This window comes from Equus asinus, chromosome 6 (assembly GCF_041296235.1).
Source record: "Equus asinus isolate D_3611 breed Donkey chromosome 6, EquAss-T2T_v2, whole genome shotgun sequence".
NCBI classification, from domain to species: Eukaryota; Metazoa; Chordata; class Mammalia; order Perissodactyla; family Equidae; genus Equus; species Equus asinus.
In genome coordinates, this window is record NC_091795.1 from 14,972,369 (window position 1) to 14,986,435 (window position 14,067).

A 14,067-nucleotide genomic window follows, 5' to 3' on the forward strand; every position below is an offset into this window, starting at 1 on the left:
TAAAAATATATATTCACACAAGAACTTGCATACGAATGTTTATATCAGCTAATGCATAACTAAAGAGTAGAAACAGCCTCAATGTCAATGCATAAATAGCATGTGGTGTATCCATACAATGGAATATTATTTGGCAATAAAAAGGAATAAGGTACTGATATGTGCTACAATATGGGTGAACCTTAAAACGTCTTCCTGTTAAAGAAGTCAGTCGCAAAAGACCACATATTGTATGATCCAGTTTATATTGAAATGTCCAGAAAGCTCAGATCTGTAGGAACAGGAAGTAAATTAGTGGTTGCATAAGACTGGAGGGTTGTTGGAGGATGGGGAGTCACAGATGTTGGGTATGGAGTTTCTTTGGGGATGATGAAAATATTCTAAAATTGATGTGGTAGTTGCAGAACTATGCATATACTAAATTGTACACTTTAAAAGGGTGAATCGTCTTGTGGATTACATCTCAAAGCATTTAAAGATGATAGAAACTGTAAAGAAGCAACATAAATAAAAACTAGAAAAGTCATAAATAACAAGACAACAGGAGGATATGAAAGAGAGCTGACAGAGCCCTGGAAAGAATTAAAAATAAAAGAGAAACATTTCACAAATAAAGATTAAGCTAGAAGCAATACAGGAGGAAATAACAGAAAGAGATAAAAGGTCTCTTTAGAAATTGTTAAATATGGAAGCCAAGCAAAGAAGATCCACCATAATTATAATAAGTCTATGAAGAAGAAAACCAAAGAAACTGAATAGGAAAAAATTCCCAAAGTGATAACTGAATAAAACCACTGAAATAAAAGATTTGAACTTACATATTGGAAAAGCTTCCCAAGTACTTGGTAAATTTGACCCACAATGGCCAACACTTAAATATTCTCATAAAACTACTGGCTTTTAAAGGAGAAGAAGAAAGGTTTTGGTCATTCATGCCAAAAAAAACCAGGTCATTTATGTGGGAAAGAAAACTGAGTTAGCATTGGAATTTTGGCCACCACACTTTATGCTGAAAGACAATGGAGTGGCATATTTAATATACTTAGAGTGGGAAAAATATGAACCAAGGATTTTGTATTCAGCCAACTGAACTTTAGGAAGGCTGTACATAAAATTGTGATTTTCTAAAAATTTAGAGAATATTATAATGAATGATCTACTAACCAGCAAGTTTCAGACAACCAGAAAATGATTGGAGAAATTCCACCATAAGGCTTTTGGAAGTATTTAATATATTTACCTGTAAAACTAAAGCCACTTTTGGTCAGCAAAAATAGTAGAGTAGGCAGCTCCAAGGGCCCATTTTGCCAACCCCCAAAATCGAAAAATCAAGCAGAAACTATCAGAGTCAACTTTGTCATTATTATGGAAAATAGTCAAAAGTTTACAACAACCAAGGAAATGCTGAATCAAGAAAGACAAAAACAGTAGGAAATCTTTGTGTCATTTTTATTTGCCTTTGCCCCACTCTTTCCCTGAATTTGTAGTGGTTTTGAAGACAGTAGCCTGAATTCCTAGTGTGGGATCCTAGTTTCTGATGCTGGAGCAAGCAAAGTAGACCTTATTCACAAAGAATTGTTTGTTCTAACCTGTCTGGGAGGTTACTTGAAGGACTGACACAGGGAGTTTGTCTTTGTTTTGCCTAACTCAGAACGCGAGGAAGAAAAGGAGCAGGCATTCCTTAAAAACTTTGTAAGGTAAACGAGCAAACTGCAGCCACCTGGGGCAAAAGAGTACAGTTGAGGTATACAATACAGCACCAAAGCCTGGGAGGAAAAGCTGGGGAAGAGAGTTTCTTTAGGAAAATTAGGATATTCAAAGCTACATTTTTACACTGAGGAATTTCAGAAGTCATGTGCATGCCCAGGGCAGGACGTGTGGTCTGAAAGAACCTGAGAAGACCTGAAGCTTTCGCCTCTGATTGATCTCTATGTTCAGTGAATACAGGAGTTGTAGATAGCTTCACCAAGCATTGTACAAGTACCTCAGCACAGAGCCCATATGAAGAGTGACAGACACTTTTATTTCTGCCTTTTCTCCTCCTCACTCTCTCCTTTTTGAGGTTTAAGGAAATCTCTGTAAAAACACCAGCTGAACACAAGCTAAATAAGGTATAGAACCTTCAGAGACCACACATGATGAGAAAATACAAACTTTACAAAAATTGTTCAGAAAAGTCATGAAAGCTACACCTACAACATGCAACACAAACTGTGAAGAGGGTGATGAAGAAGCTAATTTTCTGAATTATCACATTATAATATTGAAAATGTCCAATTTTCAACAAAATAGTATGAATCATGTGAAAAAATAATAAACTATGGCCCATTCACAGATGACATTAACAGAAACTGTCCATGAGGAAACACAAACATTGGACTAGCTGGGCCAACTTTAAACCAGCTCTTCTAAATATGCTAAAACACTTTAAGGAAAACAGACAAAGAGCTAAAGGAAACCAGTGCAATGTATAAACAAACTATCAATAAGAATATATAATAAGGAATTATAAAGAAATTCTGGAGCTGAAAAATACAATAACTGAAATGGAAAACTCACTTAGAGGGTTTGCAAGCAGATTTTAGCAAGCAGAAGAAAGAATTGGTGGATTTAAAGATAGCTTAATTGAAATCATCTAAACAGTACTAGAAAGAAAAAACAATGGAGAAAAATGAACAGAGCCTAAAAGACCTGTGGCTTTTACCATACCAATATATGCATAATGGGAATCTCAAAGAACTGAATAACATTTAAAGAAATAGTGGTTGAAATTTTCCCAAATTTGATAAAAGACAAGTTCTGCACATTTAAGAAGCTCAACAAGTTCAAGAAGGATAAACACAAAGAGATCCACACTAAGACACATTATAATCAAATTGTTGAAAACTAAGGACAAAGAAAGAACTTTGAAAGCAGCAAAAGAGTCAACTCATCATGTACAAGGAATCTTCAATAATATTAACAACGAATTTCTCATCGAAAACCATGGGGACCAGAAAAGAGTGGGATGACATATTTAAAGTACTGACAGAAACAATAACAAGAAATTCTTTATTTGGCAAAACTATACTTCAAAAGTGAAGGAGGAATTTAAGACATTACCAGATAAAAAGACATGACTGAGATAGTTTATTGCTAATGCACCTGCCCTACAATAAATGCTACAGGGAGTCTTCAGGTTGAAATAAAAGGATACTAGATAACAACTTGAAGTCATACAAAAAAAGAAGAAAAACTCCATTAAAGGTAACTACATAGGTAAATATAAAATCTAGTATTATTGTATTTTTGGTTCGTAACTCTTTTTAAATTTCCTACCTTATTTAAAAGACAAATGTGTAAAACAACAATTATAAAACTGTTAGTGAGAATGCAATGTAATAAAGATATAATTTATGATAACAGGGTAGGAGACAGAGCTGTACAGAGGTTGAGTTTTGTATGCTATTTAAGCAAAGTTGATATCAATTCAAACTACATTTTTATATATTTTGAAATTTTTTGTAATCCCAGTGGTACTAAGAAAATATAAAAAATAATATACAAAAGGAAACAAGAAAGGCATCAAAATGATAAACTGCCAAAAAATCAAGTAAACACAAAAGAAGGCAGTGATGGAGGAAATGAGGAATGAAAAACAGTAAGACTTTAAGAAAAAAAAAACAAATGATGAAGTAAGTTCTTCCTTATCAGTAATGCTAATAGATTAAACTCTCCAAACAAAAGCAGAGATTGGCAGTATAGATAAAAATAAAACAAAACAAAAACTCAATGATCAAACTCTATGCTATTTACAAGAGACTTACCTTTGATTTAAAGACTGAAATTGCTTGAAAGTGAAAGCGTGAAAAAAAAGATATTCCATGCAAATAGTAATTAAAGGTGGCTATACTGATATCAGACAAAATAGAAGTCAAAACTGTTACAAGAGACAAAAAATGACATATAGTCTTTAAGGATCAGTTCATCAAGAGATAATTACAAACATGCCCCAAATAACAGAGACCCCAAAAACGAAGAAAACTTTAACAGAAATGGATATTTCTACAATAATCAGAGACTTCAATAATGGAACAATTAGAAAAGAAATAGAAGATTTTAACAATACGATAAACCAACTAGCCCTAACACATCTATAGGATACTCTACCCAACAGGAGCAGAATACACATTCTTCTCAAGTGCACATGAAATGTTCTCCAGGATATCCCATATTACGGACCACAAAACGATTTTCAATAAATTTTAAGACTGAAATCAAAGTATCTTCTGTACCCAAATGAAATGAAGTTAGAAATCAGTAACAAAAAGAAAATTGGAAAATTCACAAATATGTAGAAATTAAACAAGGTACTCTTAACCAGAGGACAAAGAGGAAATCACAAGGGAAATTTGAAAATATTCAGAGATGAAGGGGAACAAAAACAACATATCAAAACTTATGGGAGGCAGTGAAAGAGAGGTCAATGGGAAATTTACAGCAGTAAACACATTTTAAAAAGAAGGGGACTTCCAGTTTCTGGTCTAGCATGTAAGAAGCTTGGAAGTCGCCACTTCTTCCTAACAACAAGTAAAAAGCTGAACAAACTGAAAAATCAACAACTCTTCTTATATCCATAAGAGAAGTTAGATCACAGGGCAAACCACTGCCCCACAAAATAGAGACCAACAGGCAATATAGAGAATCTTAAGTTACTAGAGTAGCAATCTCTTTGGGAATTAATGCCATGGTAGGGAAACCTGAACTCTAATTGATGTATTTCTCAAGACTAAAAGTGAACAACTCGGAGTTAAAAACTCCAGGGTGACCCATTCGTCAAGGGGAGGACCCCAAACTTTTGCGAGTTTTACCTTCTGGATCTCTATCAGATTCTCAAAGTGAATATCAGAGAAAAGTCCCCTCATGGTTCTGGCAGGGGAGGGAAAAAGGAACCATTTTAAATATGTCACAGCATTCTGTTCTTAATAAAGTCTGCCCTCAGGAGAAAGTGTTTAACCAAAGCCTAGTATGCTGGATTTTTATCAGAGCCTAAATGCTCTGGGGAAGGAAAATACCCAACTGTAGCCCCTGCTTGCCATCTTGTCCCACCTAACTGGGGGGAATGGGGGGAGTCATAACACAAGGATATGTGAAGTTCACAGTCCAGAGGTAGAGGCTCACTAGAACATTGAGACATACTCATAGAGATAAAACACTTTCCCTCCCACAGCTTCCCACAAAAATTACTAAAGGCCTATTTACAGCAGTTCCTGTTGACCAGTACACCATGATGAGCTATCAAGAAAAATATTACAAGCCCTATTAAAAATCAGAAAACACAATTGTAAGAGATAGAACAAGCATCACAACCAGACTCAGATATAGCAGGGATGGTGGAATATCAATTGAGAGTTTAAAATAACCATGATTATTCTGTTAAAGGCTCTAATGGATAAGGTAGACAACATGCAAGAACAGATGGGCAAGGTAAGCAGAGATACAGAAATTGTAGGAAAGAACAAAATAGAAATGCTAGAGATCAAAAACACTGTAAGAAAGAAAATACCTTTGATGTGCTTATTAGTAGACTGGACATGGCTGAGGAAAGAATATCTGAGCTTAATGATATTACAATAGAAACCCCTAAAACTCGAAAACAAAGAGAAAAAAGACTGGGGAAAAACAAAACAAAAACAGAATATCCCAGAACTGTGGGACAACTATAAAATGTGTAACATATGCATAACTGGGATACCAGAAGGAGAAGAGAGAAAGGAACAGAAGAAATATTTGGTTGAGAATTTCCCAAAATTAATATCAGACACTAAGCCACAGATCCAGGAAGCTCAGAGAACACCAAGCAGGATAAATGCAAAACAAAACAAAACAACCCCCCCCACACACACACACACAAAAGCTACACCTAGGCATATCATTTTCAAACCACAGAAAATCAAAGATGAAGAAAAAGTCCTAGAAGAAGCCAGAAGGAAAAAATAACTTACCTATAGAGGAATAAAGATAAGAATTACATCAGACTTCTCCAAAGAAACCATGCGAGCGAGAAGAGAATGGAGTGAAATATTTAAAGTATTGAGAGAAAAAAACCCCACCAACCTAAAATGCTATACCCTGTAAAAATCATCCTTCAAAAATGAAAGAGAAATAAAGACTTTTGGGGCAAACAAAAATTATGAGGAACTTTGTTGCTAGTAGACATGCCTTCCAAAAAATCTTAAAAGAAGTTCTTTAGAGAGAAGGAAAATAATATAGAACAGAAAATTGGATCCACATAAAGAAAGGAAGGGGATTGAAGAAGGAATAATTTGAAAGTAAAATAAAAACTTTTATTTCTTAATTTATCTAACAGATAACAACGTGTTTAAAATAAGAGCAACGCTCTACGTATGCTTATGTGTATGTGTGTATATACAAATATGCTTGTGTATGCTTATGTATAAGTAAAATGACAGCAATGATACAAGGGATGAGAGGGAGGAATTAGGATTATTCTGTTATTGTAAGATATTCTCAGTACCTCTGAAGCACTACAGTGTTATTTGAAATTGGACTTGGATTAGTTGTAAATGTACATTGCAAAATGTACAGCAACCTCTAAAAAAAGTAAAAACAAGTATAATATGGTAAGAAAGGAGAGAAAATGGGATCATATGAAATGCTCAATTGAAACCACAAATGGCAGAAAAAGTATTGAAGACAAAAATAGGAACAAAGGGAACAAATAGAAAACAAACAAATATGATAGCTCTTAATCCAAGCATTTCAATAATCACTTTAAAGGTCAGTGGTCTACATACGCCAATTAAAAGACAGAGATTGTTACAGTGAATCAAAAAGACCCAACTATATGTTGTCTACAAGAAACCCACTTTAAATATAAAGCCACATAGAGATTAAAAGTAAAGCAAAGGAGAAAGATATGCCATGCTAACACTAATCAAAAGAAAGTGATGATTGCTATATTAATTTCAGAACAAGGAAAATTGTCAAGGATAAAGAGGGAATTTACATAATCCAAGAAGACATGACAATCTTCAATCTGTATGCACCTTAAAACAAAGCTTCAAAATATGTGAGGCAAAATCACATAGAACTGCGAGAAGAAATAAATGAATCCACTATTACCGATGAAGACTCTAATATCCCTCTATCAGAAATGGAAAGGTCAAGCAGGCAGAAAATCAGTAAGGACATAGTTGAACTCACAGCACCATTGATCAACTAAATATAATTGACATCTATAGACTACTTGACCTAATGACAGAAGATTATACATTCTTCTCAAGTGCACATGGAACATTCTCGAGGATAGACCATATGTTGGGAAACAAGGCAAGCCTCAATAAATTTAAGATGATTGAAATGATACCAAGCATCTTTTCTGACCAAAAGGCTATGAAACTAGAAACTGGGAACTAGAACTGGGAAAGTGGCAAACATGTGGAGACTAAACAACATGCTACTGAACAACAAATGGGTCATTGAACAAATAAAGGAGAAATCAAAAAATATCTGGAGATAAACGACAATGAAAATACACCATACCAACTCATATGGGATGCAGCAAAAGCAGTCCTAAGAGGGAAATTCACATCAATACAGGCAGACCTTAACAAACAAGAAAAATCTCAAATAAGCAAGGTTAAACTACACCTAGCAGGATTAGAAAAAGAAGAACAAGGCCAAAAGATAGAAGAAGGAGGGAAATAATAAAAAATTAGACCAGAAATAAATGAAATTGAAACAACAACAAAAAAACAGTAGAAAGGATCAATGACTAAGACCTGGTTCTTTGAGAAGATAAAATTTACAAACCTTTACCCAGACTCTGTAAGAAAGAAGACAGAAGGCTCAAATAAAATTAGAAATGAAAGAGGAGAAATTACAACAGATACCGCAGAAACACAAAGGATTATAAGAGAATACTATGAAAAACTGTATGCCAACAGATTGGACAACCTAGAAGAAATGGATAAATTCTTAGACTCATACAACCTCCCAAAACTGAATCAAGAAGAAATAGAGAACCCAAATAGACCAATCACAAGTAAAGAGATTGAAACAGTAATCAAGAACCTCTCCAAAAATAAAAGTACAGGACCAGATGGCTTCTCTGGAGAATCCTACCAAACATTCAAAGAAGATTTAATACCTATCCTTCTCAAACTATTCCCCAAAATTGAATAAGACAGAACATTTCCTAACACATTTTATGAGACCAAAATTGCCCTGATCCCAAAGCCAGACAACGACAACAAAAAGAAGGAAAATTACAGGCCAAAATCACTGAGGAACATAGATGCAAAAATCCTCAACAAAATATTGGCAAACTGAATACAGCATTACATTAAAAGGATCATGCACCATGATCATGTGGGATTTATACCAGGGATGCTGGGATGGTTCAACATCTGCAAAATCAATCTATGTGATACACCACATTAACAAAGTGAGGAATAAAAACCACATGATAATATCAATAAATGCAGAGAAAGCATTTTGCAAGATCCAACATCCATTTATGATAAAAACTCTCAAAAATGGGTATAGAAGGAAAGTACCTCAACATAATAAAGGCCATATATGGCAAACCCACAGCCAGTGTCATACTTAATGGGGAAAAACTGAAAGCCATCCCTTTGAGAACAGGAACAAGACAAGGGTGCTCACTCTCACCACTCTTATTCAACATAGTACTGGAGGTTTTAGCCAGAGCAATCAGGCAAGAAAAAGAAATAACAGGTATCCAAATTGGCAGTGAAGAAGTGAAACTCTTCCTGTTAGTAGATGACATGATTTGATATATGGAAAACCCTAAACAATCCATCAGAAAGCTATTAGAAATAATCAACAGCTACAGAAAAGTAGCAGGGTACAAAATCAACTTATAAAATTCAGTTGCATTTCTATACTCTAATAATGAAGTAACAGAAAGAGAACTCAAGAGTACAATCCCATTTACAATTGCAACAAAAAACAAAGTATCTAGGAATAAATTTAACCAAGGATGTGGAAGACCTATACAATGAAGACCATAAGACATTATTGCAAGAAATCAATGATGACATAAGGAAATGGAAAGATATTCCGTGCCCACAGAGTGGAAGAATAAACGTAGTTAAATGTCCATCCTACCTCAAGCAATCTACAGAGTCAGTGCAATCCCTATCAGAATCTCAATGACATTCTTCATGGAAATTGAACCAAAAATCCTAAAATTCATATGGGGCAACAAAAGACCCCAAATAGCTAAAGCAATCCTGAGAAAAAAGAACAAAGCTGGAGGCATAAGAATCCCTGACTTCAAAATATACTACAAAGCTATAGTAATCAAAACAGCATGGTACTGGTACAAAAACAGACACACAGATCAATGGAACAAAATTGAAAGCCCAGAAATAAAACTGCACATCTATGGATAGCTAATCTTCAACAAAGGAGCCAAGAACATACAATTGAGAAAGGAAAGTCTCTTAAAGAAATGGTGTTGGGAAAACTGGACAGCCACATGCAAAAGAATGAAAGCAGACTATTATCTTTTACCATACACAAAGATTAACTCAAAATGGTTTAAAGACTTGAAGATCAGACATGAGACCGTGAAACTCCTAGAAGAAAATATAGGCAGTACACTCTTTGACATCAGTCTTAGATATTTTCAAATACCATGTCTGCTCAGGCAAGGGAAACAAAAGGAAAAATAAACTAATGGGACTTCATCAGACTAAAGAGCTTCTGCAAGGCAAAGGGAACCAGGAATAAAACGAAAAGGTAACCCACCAACTGGGAGAAAATATTTACAAATCATATATTCAATAGGGGTTGATCTCCAAAATACAGAAACAACTCATAAAACTCAACAACAACCGCAAAACAACCTGATTGAAAAATGGGCAGAGGATATGAACAGACATTTTTCCAAAGAAGATATACAGACGTCCAACAGGCACATGGAAAGATGTTCAACATCCCTAATCATTAGGGAAATGCAAATCAAAATTACAATGAGTTATCACCTTATACCCATTAGAATGGCCATAAAAAAACAATAAATGTTGGAGAGGATGTGGAGAAGAGGAAACCCTCATACACTGCTGCTGGGAATGAAAACTGGTGCAGCCACTATGGAAAACAGTATGGAGATTTCTCAAAAAAATGAAGATAGAAATACCATACGATCCAGCTATCCCACTACTGGGTATTTATCCAAAGAACTTGAAATCAACAATTCAAAGAGACTTATGTGCCCCTATGTTCATCACAGCATTATTCACAATAGCCAAGACGTGGAAGCAACTCAAGTGCCTATCTACTGATGAATGGATAAAGATGTAGTAGGTATATACAATGGAATACCACTCAGCCATAAAAAAAAGACACAATTTTCCCATTGCGACCTTCAGGGTATTATGGTAAGCGAAATAAGCCAGACAGAGAAAGACAAACACCATATGATTTCACTCATATGTGGAAGTTAAATACATGAACTAAGAGAACAGATTAGTGATTACCAGAGGGGAAAGGGGTTGGGGAGTGGGCATAAGGGGTAAAGGGGCACATATATATGGTGACTGACAAATAATGATGTACAACTGAAATTTGACAATGTTATAAACTATTATGACATCAATAAAATTAAAAAAAGAGTACTTATAATATTTTATTAGTTATTTCTAGGTTTTTGTCATTGGATTATCCAGGATTTCTATTTAGGAACATTCCAGATGTGGAAATCCCTTTGAATTACATATTTTTTTTCCTTCTATTATTTCCATTCTCTTCATGGTCTCTAATTATGGTTATTTTGGATTGCCTATGTCTGTACTCAATATCTATAATTTTCTCTGTAATCCTTTTTAACTTTATTTACTTTTGTTTATTACGCTGCTCTTTGTCAATTTTGTCTTCCACAGGTCTTACTAACTTTTCAGAATATATATACTTTTTTCTGATTTCCAGTATGCCATTTGTGGCAGATTAAATATGACCACTTTGTCTTTGATATGCCTCCCAGTAAGAGGTGGAGGTCTAGGTCTCCTCACCTTGAATCTGGGTGAGCTCTGTAACTACTTTACCAATAGACGATGATAGAAGTGACACTGCAAGTTTCAGAGTCTAGCCTTAAGAGACCAACGACCTCCTCTTTCTGACTCTGAAACAGTTGTTTTTAGAACCCACCTACCAGATGTAGTAGCAGACATCTGCAGTCCATAGGTCCAAACAGCTCTGTGGGGAGGCCAGGTGGAGAGGAGCCAACACTTCTGTCCAAGAACCCTGGCTTAGTTTTCAGCCACCAGCTAGTACCAACTTGCTAACCATATGAGTGAGTGAGCCATTTTGCAAATGGATCCTCCTGCCTGAGTGGATGCCTCATAGAGAAGAGAAAAGCTGTGTCTGTTGAGCCCAGCCAAAATTGCAGATTCGCAAGCATATTTTGTTGTGGTTTTAAGCCTCTGAGATTTGGGATGATGTGTTACGTACAATAGATAAACAAAACACCCTTCCTTTTAATTTCATTCTTCAACGTGTTACCTCATTTCTGACAGATATTTCATTCCCTCTTTTTTTAACCTTTAATTTATCTTGCTGAGCCTTTCTCTGTTTTCTCTAGTTGCTTACAAGTGGTAACTTGTAACCAAGTTTAGGTAACTTACTAAAGAACTTAGACGTGTAATGATTGTTCCAAATTTTTCTGTGTTTTTTGGTGACACTTTTTCTGGTGAGAGATTCTTACCTGCCATTTGTCTTTCCTGTTTTGCTTTTATTATCTTTTTTGAAACTCTGTGGTGAATCCTTTTTTACTAACAATTATCTTTAAGTGAAATGAGTTCATCCTGAAACTATTCTTAGTGGGAGTTTTGGAGGAGACCAGCACTAGGTTCCAGGCTAGCAGGAGGTCCCTTATGACATAGGATTGTGTATGTGAGTGACATATTTCAGCTTTTCCTTCTCCCAATCAAAATAGATAAGCATCTCTTAAGTGGCTCACGATGCAGAATCTCTGTTTTCCAGGTTGCTTTGCCTATAGCTCACTTCCTGCACACAGGGCTTGCCATTGTTCCATTTACCCCTGCCTCTTCCATGTCTTTTTGGTGATAGACTAAGTCAGGGGAAGCCCCTGGCACCTGGATGGTTGGGTTTTCCCATCAGGGGCTGCTTTACTACCCTTACTGGGCATTTTCCTGCACTCTTATTTCAACGCTTCTGAACTAGCATTCCGTTATCACAATAGAATTTGAGGTATTACCTGGTTTTATCAAAGAGTTTCTGCTTTTGGGATTCAGGTCATTCCCAGAAGTTGCTGCACAATCTTCATCCCTTGGAACTTCATTTTATATTTAACAATAAAAAATGCATGTTAAATTTTTAAACAGCTTTTTGAATCTTCTGTGTTTCTCACTATGCATTTATAGTGTAATGTTGTATGTGCACTATACACAAAGGAAGCCAAACTGAAATGAATTGGTTTTGTTCTTAGTTCAGACTTACAAAAGAGTAATCACGTTAGGTAGATTGACTGGAACACTCAGCTGAGGAACAATGAGTGGGGTTCTTTTCAGTACTTACACTTTCACAAGAGCTAAAGTCCCTTCTCTGCCCTTTCCTATTGTATTACCTAAATGGTGACCAGGCTGAATTTTAATGCCAAGTGTACCAGGCCTTCCACAGGCAATGAAGAGCTTAGTGAAGAGTGCAACCCAGGAATAGGTCTGACTTTTTTTTTTTTCCTGAGGAAGATTTGCCCTGAGCTAACATCTACTGCCAATCTTCCTCTTTTTGTACGTGAGCTGCTGCTGCAGCATGGCCACTGATAGATAAGTCGTGTAGATCCACGCCCAGGAACCAAACCAGGGCCGCCAAAGTGGAGTGTGCTGAACTTAACCACTAGGCCACTGGGGCTGGCCCTAGGCCTGACTTACTAACACAGACAATTATTCCAGACTTTTACTTGACCTTAGTAGAAAAAATTAAATTATGTTAATGCTAATACCAAGTCGTTTTTTATTTTTAAATCCCTTTACAGCTGTGGTTCTCAACCTCCACGTACCTCGGGGATATGCCACATCTGTCAATACATTTGCTAGCCATTCCAGTGATTCTTAATCCCAAGTGCACTGCTTTTCAAAGTGTGTTCCACTGACATGTACATGCATCAGCATTAGACAATCGTTAGGGCAGCATTGTTCTCAAATTGTTAAAAGTCTTAGGGCCTCACCTCAGATCTACTGAATCAACCTTTAGGGTTGAGACCAGGGAATCAGCCCCTTTAACAAAATCCCCAGGTGTTTCTTCCTGCTCAAGTTTGAGAACCATTGCCTGGGAGATTGTATCAGACTCTGAGAAACTTAGATTGAAAACCTACAGTAGGTGATTCTTATCTTCTCCACCATGTCCACCTCTCTGCTGAGAATCATTGCTCAGAGCAAGAGCCTGCCTCTCTTTTAGTCACTCCCAGTCCATCCTCTGGGAAAATGTGCATCAGTGTTTGCATTTCCCCAATTCCTCTGGTGCTCAGCGATGTTACCTTGTAAGTTTGTGTCTAAGTTCAACGTGAAGCTGAAACGTGGCTTTCTGAAGAACAGCTAATCAGTGTCTGATCCCTAAGGTGCAAACTTGAGATTTTTAATTAATTCCTATGAACAGAGTCCTCTGCTTTCCTGAAAGTCACAATGTTAATTCATAATGTAGTTAACCACTTACTTATTAATTAATGAAAAGTAAATTGAACTTGAAAAAGACATATTGCTTAATTACTGAAAATTTTATTTATCTTGGATAAAGGGCCTCTGGTGACTTCCCCAGAGAAACTTATTTGTTCAAAAGGTTAACACAATTCAAAGGAAAAAGCTATGCAGAAACTATCTAAAAATTCAGAAACCTAACAGGTAACAAAATAAACTGATAGTAAGTCTTCTGTTTCCATGCAGCATTTGAAGGCCATGCTTCAGGTTTGCCACCCGTCAATTTGTTGAAGTTTAAATTTAGTCTATTTTTCCTTCTTAGAAATGGACTGTTTTGCTTTTGTTCCAGGTTTTTGTTCTCTGTGGATAAATGTTGTTTCTATTC